At 34.1% G+C, this 12,497-nt stretch overlaps 3 long non-coding RNA genes across 3 annotated transcripts; 2 read left to right on the top strand and 1 right to left on the bottom strand.

The window, feature by feature from the left end:
• Positions 1–641: 641 nt before the first annotated feature.
• On the bottom strand, positions 642–2,632 carry LOC139782828 (uncharacterized). Its single transcript, XR_011721003.1, has 4 exons — positions 1,683–2,632; positions 1,403–1,598; positions 1,079–1,321; positions 642–1,004 (listed from the first exon to the last, which is right to left on the bottom strand). It is a non-coding gene; the product is annotated as an uncharacterized lncRNA (long non-coding RNA).
• Positions 2,633–4,974: 2,342 nt separating this feature from the next.
• Positions 4,975–6,439, top strand: LOC139782831 (uncharacterized). Its single transcript, XR_011721004.1, has 3 exons — positions 4,975–5,249; positions 5,440–5,704; positions 5,775–6,439. It is a non-coding gene; the product is annotated as an uncharacterized lncRNA (long non-coding RNA).
• A 1,652-nt stretch (positions 6,440–8,091) lies between these two features.
• LOC139782825 (uncharacterized) lies at positions 8,092–9,313 on the top strand. Its single transcript, XR_011721002.1, has 3 exons — positions 8,092–8,452; positions 8,521–8,765; positions 9,041–9,313. It is a non-coding gene; the product is annotated as an uncharacterized lncRNA (long non-coding RNA).
• The last annotated feature ends 3,184 nt before the right edge of the window (positions 9,314–12,497 follow it).

Raw genomic sequence — 12,497 nt, 5'->3', positions numbered from 1 at the left:
CATTAATTATCGATGTATTTTCCTACATATTAATAAATCTAAAAAATTATTTAATAAAAAATTATTATATACATTTTTTTATATGTTAATACAAAATTAAAATTTGAATTAAAATATAAAAATCCACTCTTGGCCAATATGTACGCTTTTTTATTTAACAAGAATCTATTTAACAATCTCTATTTAAAGAATTAATTTCAGCACAATGATATTATTAAGTACTAAAAAAAATTATAGTTTATACTATTCTTCTTTCTGTCATTGAATTTATTTGCCATTAAATGTATAACGTACATATTGTTTCTCAACGGAAACTGCGAGAAAGTGGTGGTCTCTTCCGTCAGGAGGAAAATGTATATATATATATATATATATATGCATGTATATACACACACAGCAAGTTCCTTTACACATTTATATTCCACAAGCGATCGAGATGTCTATTATGAACAAGATTTGTTACGTTTTTAATTTTTAAGCGTGATATTCATTATGGACAATATTTATTACTCGCTTATGCTTTTTAAGCGTAATGTCGACTACGGGCAAGATTTGCTATTTTAAAAATATATAAAAAATCTTATTAATCTAATAATAGGGTATTATAATAGGGTATATTTATAATTAAACAACTAGCAATATACATACATACATCTTTATTAATCAATCAGGTAATCTGTAATGTCACATATTCGGCCATTTTGGAAACATTCCTCGATCCATTTACATTTGACAATTTTTATAGATGTTTGCTCACGTGCATTCACGTTTCTCACAATAGTGCTTGTCTCATCGCTTGTGTCTTCTACAAACGCATGCGTAACGGACTTATCAATGTTGTCTTTAACTGTACCTGACATGAAACGGAATTTAAATTTAGCATAACACGATCGATTCGCAAAGAATCCAATTATATCTCTAAACAGCGAATAAGGCGATGTACTCCCGAATAATTCCTTGTCCATCTCTTTTTCCTGCTCACTGGTAAACTGGTTGTCGGCAAGCTAAATAATTTGCACGATTAGATTAGTGCGATAATTTATATATATATTTAGTAATAAACGTTAATTTCAAGTACCTCGTTCGTCATCTTGCCGAATAAACGCTTCAAACTTTCTTTATTTGCATCAACAAAAAAATTATCGTAATATTCATTATAGTTTTCTGCAACTTGGTGTCTAGTAATGTCCCGATTGCATAATAATTCCCACGGTAAAAAGTTGTCTGACGAAGCCCAGTCGGATTGATTGGTAACACGTTTAAACCAATCCAAAGTCACAACATCGTATTTCCCACTGTTTATCACTAATTTAGCTTGTAACTGAAAAAGGAATTTGTTCTATTAGTTCGATAACTATTGGATGTATTCAAGCTTGAGTTGTGCGATATATATATATCTTACCGTTTTATCATTGCCTACTATCACGCAGAAAGTTGTAGTCATTGGATTTTGTACAATTTTTGCGCTATGCTGCTGCAGTATTTCTTCAATCTGCTCTTTCGGCAATTCATCGGTGCCATTAATCACACAAATTTCTTTTCTGTCTAATAGTCGCGTGAGTGGTACTACGCGTTTGCTGTACATCTTGCTGTCTTTTCTAATTAAATGATATAAAATTATAAGTAACATAATTTCGGTATCCAATATGCTGTCAAATAATAATAAATTGTTTGTAACTAACCTGGCCTTAATTATTCGAAATTATCTGGCAGAGCGATGCAGAGGTGGTTGCAATTGCTATTTGCGATCGCGCACGGGTTCGAGCCGGCCTGTCGCGACGCGTGAAACACTTTCAGATCCGTCACTGACGCCAGATTAGTATGGATCTTGGTACAATTCGCTCCAGTGAGTTTGTCCGCCCTCTCGATGTCACATGTATTCCAATCCGCCCAATAAATGTAGTCCCGATACTGCGTAACACTGAACGGATAGACTATGTGATACGAAACGATGACATCCCTCCGTTGTGTTAGTAGATCATAATAGTCAATTGCCGGCACGGAGATGTCAGCCCAGTACAATTTGCGCCCGATATAGTCAATTGTCAGACCGTTCGCCCGGCCGATATGCAAAACGATCACTTGCCGCTGCGTGCCATCCAATAATGCCCTCTCGATACTGCCGGTATTTAATCCGCGGGCGACGCGGCTGAAGGAGGCACGCACACTAAGAAACAGCCTCTTTTACCCACCCACCGATCTACCTCACGCGATGAGCCGCGTCTCGATTGTCTCGAATCTTCAATTGTTTTTCTAAGTTAGAAACTCTCATTTCGAACGCAACCGTCTTGCCGTTGATCAGTTTGTCGCCTTATTTTGAGTTCGCAAAATAATATTGACATTAAGGTATTTCACACACACACACACAATACACATACACATACACATACAATACACATACACACGGAAAGAGAGGGTTTTAAGTCGCTGAATACTGTGGGAGTGACGAACCACGGGGTCCTGATCTCTCTCTGTGACACACTACATTTTTCCTATTATTTATATATATATTGCAATTTTTTCCTTTTTTTTGTATAAAGGGATGTGTAACAAACCGACGAAAAGATGTAAGCGAAGCTTTTCAGAAGCTTGGCTTACTGATGATCGTTACAAATCTTGGGTACGCAAAGTACATCCGATAATACGCTTTATTACTGCAGTATATGCAATAAAAATTTTTCCTGCAATGCAATGCATATTTCAAGACATCCGGATTCTGCGTCTCACAAAAAAAATATTGCGAAAAATTTACCATCAAGTAATGATGATAATAATTTGTCAAAAAAATTTTGTAAATCATGGTTACATATTGAGCAATATAAATGTTGGTTACGCGAAGTGCCACATGATCCAAGTTTATTTTATTGTTTAATTTGCGATAAATCTATTGCTTGTAGCTCAAAAATTAATTATCACGCGAAATCGAAAACACATATTGACAAATGTAAGAGTAGTTGTAGTGAAATAAGCAAATCGAATAAAGATTCGAATACGCAAACTAATGAATCGCGAACATTTGATGAGCGTGTAAAAGAAGCGGATATTAGATATACCGCATTAATCGCTGACATAAATATTCCTCATCAAAATGCAAAAAAAATTCTTGATTTCTTTCAATACCAAGGAAAAGATCCTGATGTGTTGCAAAGCATGAGCATGGGTCGTACAAAATGTAAAAACATTATTACTAACGTTTTGTGCCCAATTGAGACGGAACGTGTCGTTGACAAGATTCAGAACACAAAATTTACAATATATGTAGACGAAACATTTGACATTTGTAATGATAAATGGATGACTTTCCTCGTTCGATACGTTGACCCGGAGACATTAGATATTCGCTCGCAATTAGTTAAATTAATTGATATCGATGCCAAAGATTCCAGCGCAGAGAAGTTGTTTTCTGCATTTAAATGTGAAATGTTAAATTTACAGATACCATTTTTAAATATTATTTCCTTGTCATGCGACAATGCGTCAGTCATGACAGGGAAACATTTATCATTCAAAAAAAAAATTGGAAGAAGTATGTCCACATTTATTAACACTTTTATGCCCTTGCCATTCTTCCGCGTTAGCAGCGCATGCTGGATGCAAAAAAATACCCGCATTTTGCGATGAATTTGTAAAAAAAATTATTAGTTACATTAACAGCAGTCCAAAACGTACGGCAGTTTTTCGTGAATTTTGCGAATGTTTCCAAGAAACAAATCGCAAATTATTAAAATTATCTGATACACGCTGGCTTTCTCACCACGCATGTGTAGTAAGACTTCTGGAATCTTGGGATACAATTAAACATTTTCTTAACGAAAATGTTGTGAGCGAAAAAACAGTCTGGAGAACATCTATTGTCTATAATGGGTAATGTAGAGACAAAAGTTTATTTTCTTTTTTAAAAATATATTTTAAATTTTTTCAACGCGTTTAATGCATTTTTCCAAACATTAGAAACGCGAATTCATTTATTGCAGCCAAAATCTCTAAAGTTTCTTTATGAAATCTGCCGAAATTTTTTGAAGGATAAGCACTTAAAACCATTCTGTATAAACATAGAGTTCTCTCTAAAGGAGAATCAAAAAATTCTGAATAAAGTTAGTTTAGGATCAGAATGTGATGAATACCTTGACGAATTAATGATGCAAGGTCACAAAGACGCAGTGACAACTGTTAAAGAGAACTGCTTGACGTTTTATGTGACTGCTGCAGAAGAAATTCGTAAAAGTTTACCTGTGAATGATTTATTTTTATCAAAATTACAAGTGTTTGAACCTTCTGTAAGTTTATTCGATACTGATAGAGAAACATCATTTAATGATGTTTCTTTCGTAGCTAAAACTATCGACGGTTTTGATCAAGTTGCTTTAAAAAAAGAATGGATTGCATTGCCATTAGATTATACAATAAAGGAGAAAGAAAGTCTTTCTACATTAAATTTCGATAATATGTGGAAAAAAATTTTGCAATGTCAGCACCCAAATAATATTGCTAAATATCCAAGCTTAACAAATGTTCTGAATGCTGTCCGATCACTTCCAAATTCAAATGCCGATGCAGAGAGAATGTTTTCCACCTTAACTAATTTAAACACGAAAAATCGCAACAAACTTTCGTCGGCTACCGTTAATGCCACTTGCGTTTTTAAGTCAGCATTGAAGGCAAAAGGAGAAACATCTATAAGCATGACGATTGAAGACAAACATTTGTCTCTTATGTCGGCGGACAAATTATACACTAGTGCTGTTAAAAAAGACTACAGTACTTTAAGGCTACATGCTGCGGATGATTAAATTATTAACAATTTTGTTTAAGGAGGTTCTACAGGTACTCTCTAGTCAGTTAAGAGATGAAGACAAAATCTTCAAATTCATCAATTCCAAATATTCATAAAATATTTTCATGAATTTTAATGACGTTAGAGCTTATATTATACCCCTATTAGTCGAAACGAGGAATAATTAAAAATATCGTGTAAGTGCTCCTTTGACTCCGGCTTATACATACGAGAAAATGTGGCAACGTCGCAACTTGAGTCTCGCTATTCTGCTCGTATGACCGTGGTATTTTTCAATTCAGTAACTGTGTTTACTGTTTATAAATTAATAATGACTCCTCCAAGCCTGACCAATTCTTGGAGAAATAAGAATAAAATTTTGCGTGGTATCAATAGAGGAAGATTCGCAAAAAAACAAGTTGTTCTTCGAATGGAAAATGCCCAAAAATCATTGGCAGATAAAAGGTTATATGAGGTTAGTAATATTTTCAACTTTGATCATACATGTGAAAGTTATTTACATTACTATATCACTTTTACTCTTTACACACACACACACACACACACACACACACACACACACACACACACACACACACACACACACACATATTCTTATACACTACTCATATACGTATAAGCAAAAATTGAAATATTTATTTCAGACCAAAAATTGGTTCGACAAATGCAAAAGTGTCATAGATGGGCGAAGAATTGTTGACTTGGCTCATTTAGCAGCAGAAATGTGGTGCAAAGAGTGCAATTTACCATTATCGTTAAGATATGCTACTGATGAATTCCGATCAGGCCTTGCTAGTATCATCACATTAAAATGTACAAAATGTGGGAATAGTTATAAGGTCACGACCAACGCAGAAGTGCCCGGTGATGCTCATATGTACTACACCGTAAACCTGAAGGCAGTCATGGGTTTGTATTTATATAAGCTTGATTTTACTAATTATCTAGTTGTATAATATAAAAAATTGAATTTATTTAGGGATGATTGATGCAGGTATTGGAGAAACCCATCTCAACACAATTTTATCAGCGTTAAATATACCAGCCTTGAACCCAACAGTAGTGAAAAGACATGAGAGAGTTGTGGGCCCTGCAATCGAGAGCGTAGCCAAAGACAGTTGCAGAGAAGGTCTTCAATTAGAGAAAAAGTTGACTTTGAGTGCTTTACAGGAAGATGATAAGTGAGTGTTTTAGCAGAAGTTTATAATTATCGAGCATATCAAATTGAATCTGTATTTGTAACTTTATAAAAACAAAAATAATAGTACAAGTTTTAGAGACATAAGCTTATGTAGGTATAAAAATAATTCAATATCGATTGTAAAATTTTTCTAGTTACTTCTGTAAAAATTCTGCGTTATGCGATAATTTTACTCGTATGATTAAGATAGTGATAGAGAAAATCAGATTAGTTATAATAGTATGCCCTTATTTACACAAATGTATAAGTTTGGATAAGTATATTTAAGTTCTTTTTACATTGTATCTTTAAATGTTACACCAGCTCTCAATGTACAGTAATTATATGTATAAATAATGGTTTTGAAACTTGAATATCTAAAAAGTTACCCATCTTTTTTCTAACCGAATTCTTTCAATCAACGATACACACTTGCTAGACTAGACATTTCATTCCCTCTGTACGTCCTATCTTTCCAAGACTGAAACTCTTTTATAGAGTCTTCTTTGAAGTGAAGCTAAATAATAAAAAGAGACCCTCTAATCGAAGACTGGCCATAAGAGGGCCACTTTTCATTGGTCCGACATTTTTCGTCAAAAGCAGAGAAACAGAAAGAGAAAGGAATAGAAAAGAGATAAAGACAAAAAGAGAAAGAGACAGCGATAGTCAATGTACATCCTTCTCACTCGCTGGATTTTGACGAAACATGGGCGACACGCTCTTATGGCCAGTCTCTGATTAGAAGGTCTCTTATGTTATACGGTATGAGGATTGTGAGCAGGGCCATAGGTTTTACTTACATGACTTTTTGACTCGCATGTCTGTTGTATGTACTGGTTTTAATCACACTTTTTTATGTTTGAATGCTTTAGAGAACAACTAATAGAACAATTCACAATTTCTCTTTTTTACAAAATTGTTAATTAATTTCATATCAATGCATGAAAACTTGAAAAACAACTTTTTAGTATTAAAATCTAGATTTTGATTTTAATTCTCACTCTTTCATAAACGTATATTTGTGTGTGATTTGAATTAGCAGGAATGTAGATGATAAAGAAAACAGCTCCAACATAGCAAAAGAGACTCCAGAAAAAACAGGTAGCAAAACACCTCTAAAATTTTCATTTGATTGTGGTTGGCAAAAGCGAGGGACGGGGCATGCTTATAATAGTCTATCAGGTAAAATAAATTATTAAATCCGTAGTCCAGCATGCAAAATGTAGTTTTATTTTCCACTAAAATTTTAATGCATGAGTATTATTCTGAATTTTGCTTGAATGAACTTGCCGTCCACTGATATTCATGAACGATTGGAAAAATGTTTTTCTAAATACTTTCCAAAAGTACAGTATTGTTTCCTAGGTCATTCCATGATTATCGGCCACCATTCAGGTAAGGTAGCTTCGTATGCAGTACGGACTAAGCAATGTAGAAAGTGTCAACTTGGGCACTCCGAGACAGATCACGACTGTAGACGAAATTATAATGGAAGTGCGAAAAGCATGGAGCCAGATATGGCAGTGGAACTTTTTACAAAAAATGAATTATTTGAGGAGGCTGGAGTGTACGTTTCAGTTATCATCGGTGATGATGACTCCAGCACAGTAGCTGGTGTTCGTAGGAATGCTACTCACGAGATTGAAAAGTGGTCAGATTTCAATCACACACTGAAATCGTTTACCTCGGCATTATATTCTATGAAATTGTCGCCAAAACTCATTGAATATTTTTCTCGATGTTTCTCGAGTGCGGTCAAACAGAATAAAGGCAATACCGAGAAAGTAAGAGCTGCATTGGAGGCAATAGTTCCTCACGCGTTCGGAGATCATCAATTATGTGGTGATTGGTGCAAATCGCATGTAAATAATAACTATAAGCACAATAATCTGCCGCATGGAAAGCCACTTGCAGATGAGGAGTTGCGTGAGAAACTACATGCTCTTTTATCGCAATTTGCAAGAAACGCGGAAAAAATCGCTCCATGTGGTTGCACACAAGCGAATGAATCGTTAAATAATGCCGTAGCGAGCAAAACTCCAAAGGCTCGTCATTATTCTGCATCGGAATCTCTTCATTACCGCGTAGCTACTTCAGTATGTCAGAAGAATGATGGTTATACGTATATAGCAAAAGTGTACAACAAGCTCCTGCTTTCTCCTGTCAGTGCTCGCACATTAGCATATCGGCTACAAAAAGATAAGAAAAGGGAGATCAGGGCCAAGCTCTCCAAAACTAAAGAAATAAAAAAAAGAAGACTTTATGCAAAGAAACAACGATCTATCGCCACTGCATCAAGACAGCGGCAAGAGGGATTGACTTATGAATCTGGAGTATCATGCTACAACGTTTCAGATTTATTTGAGAATACTCCACGTGCAATGAACGATCCCAACAATTTTGAAGATGATAATTACAGGATAGTTTACTTTGACCTAGAAACTACAGGTCTTAGAAGTACTGACCAGATTTGTCAAGTGATTAAAAAAAATACATATAAGTTGAGATAGATTTTTGTACAAAAATTATTGAGACCTTTTTTTAGATAGCAGCATATGATGGGGTATCAACATTCAACGCCTACATAACTCCATCCATACCCATCTCGAGGTCAGCATCCGCAATTACCGGAATGCAAATCATCGATGGGGATATGTATGTACACGAAGATTTGGTACAGACAATACCCGTACGAGCTGCTGTGGACGGATTTTTGAAATATCTTGAGGAGATAAGCGGCAAAGAAAATAAGGCCTGCCAGATAATTCTTTTATCCCATAATGGCTTCAAGTGAGAAAATGTTTTTTTTTCAACCGGTCAAGTAACTGTAACATTTGCTTTTAAAATTTTTAGATTTCTGACTAATTATTCAACTTTTTGGGATGCTTGAAATACGTAGAAGCCATTCAGCAAGTGATAAGGCTAATAAATAAATAATAAATTACTTATGTATTATTGCAAATTTTATTATTTATGACAGAGCTGATTACAGTTGCTTGCTATATTGGTAGATTTGAGAGTAAGCTTTATTGTTTTCTGTACATTTGATCTATTATTCCATACAGATTCGATGTTCCAAGAATATTGTCTCTAATTGTTAAATTGGGAGTGATGGAGACCTTTAAAAAAACAGTGAGCGGATTCGCAGATACTCTCGATATTTTGAGGAATGCACTTCCAGAGAGGCGAAAAAATAAACAGAGCTTTTCGGTAAAAGCTCTTTTACAAGATTTCCTTCCAGGCGAAAATCACGAGAACCTTCACAATGCTGTCGATGATGTTATCATGTTGAAAAAAATTATCGATTATTTGAAAATAGATGATTTGCTGATCAAAAAGTTTGCTAAGAGCGTCACAAACATGATAGATGAAAAGAATAGAAAATCCATTATATCCGCTAACAAAACTTCGCTACGATCAGTATATCAGAACAAAATTTCGGCAAATTTAATTCAAAAAATGGCTAAAGCAGGTATAAACAGAAATATATAGAGGAAACTTTCACGAAGAATGGTTATGATGGTATTAGAGTTTTGTTTGGAGAGAGCATCGATGGCAAGGCTCGAGTCACTACGTCAAAAAAACTAATTGATAAAGTTTATTCCTTGTTCTCAGATAAATAAAGATATAAATTATGTTTTGTTGTTTATTGATAGAACTTGTATTTCACATAATTTTAGAACGAGTACTCCTCCGTAAGCGCTCGTTAGGTTAGGTGCTTAAGTTTGAAGTGCTGTCATATTGTGGTGCTGTACTGGCTGCACACTTTCCGCACGGGTGCAGTCGCTGCGACGTTGCCAAATCTCCCTTGTTAATCGAAGCACGCTACGTGAACTGTGATATGGCCTGTTTCAATAGCCAATATCACAAAATTTTACACGGTAACCCTTGTTTTTCTCGATATTTCTGAAAAGCTTAGATTACGATCTATAAGAATTCCGTTTTTTGAATCTCTGGTAGGCCGCCTTCATATAATTAATATCTCGTTTCCTGTCTCCAGGAACCCCTCTGCCATAAGAGCTCATGTAAAAACTGTGATTTCAAAATTCATTTTTGCACATTTTTACACGGTAACCGATGCTAAAATTTTTCGAGCACTTTTCTCGCATCTCAATTTATACGTCCATGAAGTTTTTTTCCAATTTTTAGATACATCTATTATATGTAGAACCTCCTTAAGCTCCCGTTTAAGCTCAAACGAAGACAGTTTCAAATTCGGCTGCTTTGCGCCTATAAAAATTGGCTGCTCTGCGCCTTCAAAAATCGGCTGCTCTGCGCCTTTCAAATTCGGCTGCTCTGCGCCTTAGAAAATCGGCTGCTCTGCGCCTTTCTAATTCGGCTGCTTTGCGCCCATAAAAATTGGCTGCTCTGCGCCTTTCAAATTCGGCTGCTTTGCGCTTTTAAAAATCGGCTGCTCTGCGCCCATAAAAGTCATCTGTGCTCCTGGATTTACCCCCCCTTTACTGTCTACAAAGTCGTAGTTCTACGTCAAAAAACAGGAAACGTGGGTGGTGTGGAAGTCCACCATTTTAATATCCTAATTTTTTATATAAATAAAATTGATTAAAAATTACAGATACAAAATGTAAAAGTGATTGATTTGGGCGATGACTGGTAAAGGGATTTACAAAAAGAAAAGGGAATGAGATACGCCCCGCTTCGCGCGGGCTCAAAAGCTAGTTTTGTTTATAAAAGACATCACGCTTCAAAATAATAAGCGTGTAAAACATCTTGTCCGTAGTAGACATCACGCTTAAAGAGTATAAGCGTGTAATAAATAATGTCCGTAATGAACATCACGCTTAAAAATTAGAAGCGTAAGAAATCTTTCCGTAATAGACATCTCGATCGCTTGTGGAACATAAATGCATGTGTAGTGTACACACACACACACACACACACACACACACACACACACACACACACACACAGGGAAATGTAAAAAATTATTTTTACATTTCCCTCCTGACGGAAAAGACTACCACCTTCTCGCGGTTTCCGTTGAGCAACAATATGTACGTTATACATTTAATGGAAAATAAATTCAAAGATAGAAAGAAGAACAGTATAAACTATAATTTTTTTTAGTATTTAATAATATCATTGCGCTGAAATTAATTCTTTAAATAGAGATTGTTGAATAAACAGATTCTTTTTAAATAAAAAAACGTACATATTGGCCAAGAGTGGACTTTTATATTTTAATTCAAATTTTAATTTTGTATTAACATGTAAAGCCTTGTATATAATAACCGTACAAAATTACCTTTCTTAAAAAAAAGGTAAAGAAAGGCGCCAAGTACACGTATAGTAGTGTATATGTTGTTACCTCGAAAAAAAAGAAAGTGGTAGTATTATACTTCGAAAAAACCTAAGTAACAAGTGGTAGACGTACTCTTTGTATCTCGAAAAATCTCGAAAAAATCTAAGCAATAGTATCTTTATTTCCAAAAAATTATAACCCAAGTGATACACATCACAAAATTATGTTACCTTATCAAAGAAGAGTCGCGCTTCAAGTGATCTATTACAATTACAAAAAAGAAATGATATCTCTTTAAATTACAGCGCCAATTACAGAGAGAACATATATATTGCCTCAAAAAATAATTGTTGCACTACTTTAAAAAATCTTTACATGGTGTCAATTAAAAAAAGAATGTATGATAACAATTTTATAAGATTAAAAAATTTTATTTAAATTTAACAAGGAAATACAAGATATTTAAATACAAAGTTTACATGTGTATTTTCTAGTGGTCACAAAGAATTACAGAGGAACAGTACAAAATAAAAATATTTTATTAAAATATTTAATCCAACGAGGGAATACAAGGTATTTAAATACAAAGTTCATATATATGTATTTTTCAATAGAATAAAAGATTTAATCACAAAGAATTACAGAGGTAACAGTACAAAATAAAAATATTTTATTAAAATACATAAATTTTTCTTGTAAAAAAACTTGGCGCTGCTAGACCTCGAAATTTTAAATAAATAAATAAAGCATCGAAAACTTATCCTATACTTAATTATAAGCCACATTATTCGCCGTCGTCACGCACACCCATATCACTCGCACATACACACCACGCTGATAATCATTTTGTTATTCCCGTCGCATTCTTCTCTGAATTATTTTTATTTATTGTTATCCTTATTTATTTAAAATTTCGAGGTCTAGCAGCGCCAAGTTTTTTTACAAGAAAAATTTATGTATTTTAATAAAATATTTTTATTTTGTACTGTTACCTCTGTAATTCTTTGTGATTAAATCTTTTATTCTATTGAAAAATACATATATATGAACTTTGTATTTAAATACCTTGTATTCCCTCGTTGGATTAAATATTTTAATAAAATATTTTTATTTTGTACTGTTCCTCTGTAATTCTTTGTGACCACTAGAAAATACACATGTAAACTTTGTATTTAAATATCTTGTATTTCCTTGTTAAATTTAAATAAAATTTTTTAATCTTATAAAATTGTTATCATACATTCTTTTTTTAATTGACA

The sequence above is a fragment of the Temnothorax nylanderi genome, unplaced genomic scaffold (genome assembly GCF_030848795.1).
Source record: "Temnothorax nylanderi isolate EJ_2023f unplaced genomic scaffold, tnyl_v1.0 TNYL_tig0443_pilon, whole genome shotgun sequence".
Classification (NCBI taxonomy): domain Eukaryota; kingdom Metazoa; phylum Arthropoda; class Insecta; order Hymenoptera; family Formicidae; genus Temnothorax; species Temnothorax nylanderi.
Note: the sequence above shows the minus strand (reverse complement) of the source record. Positions and strands in the feature narration are given on the sequence as shown.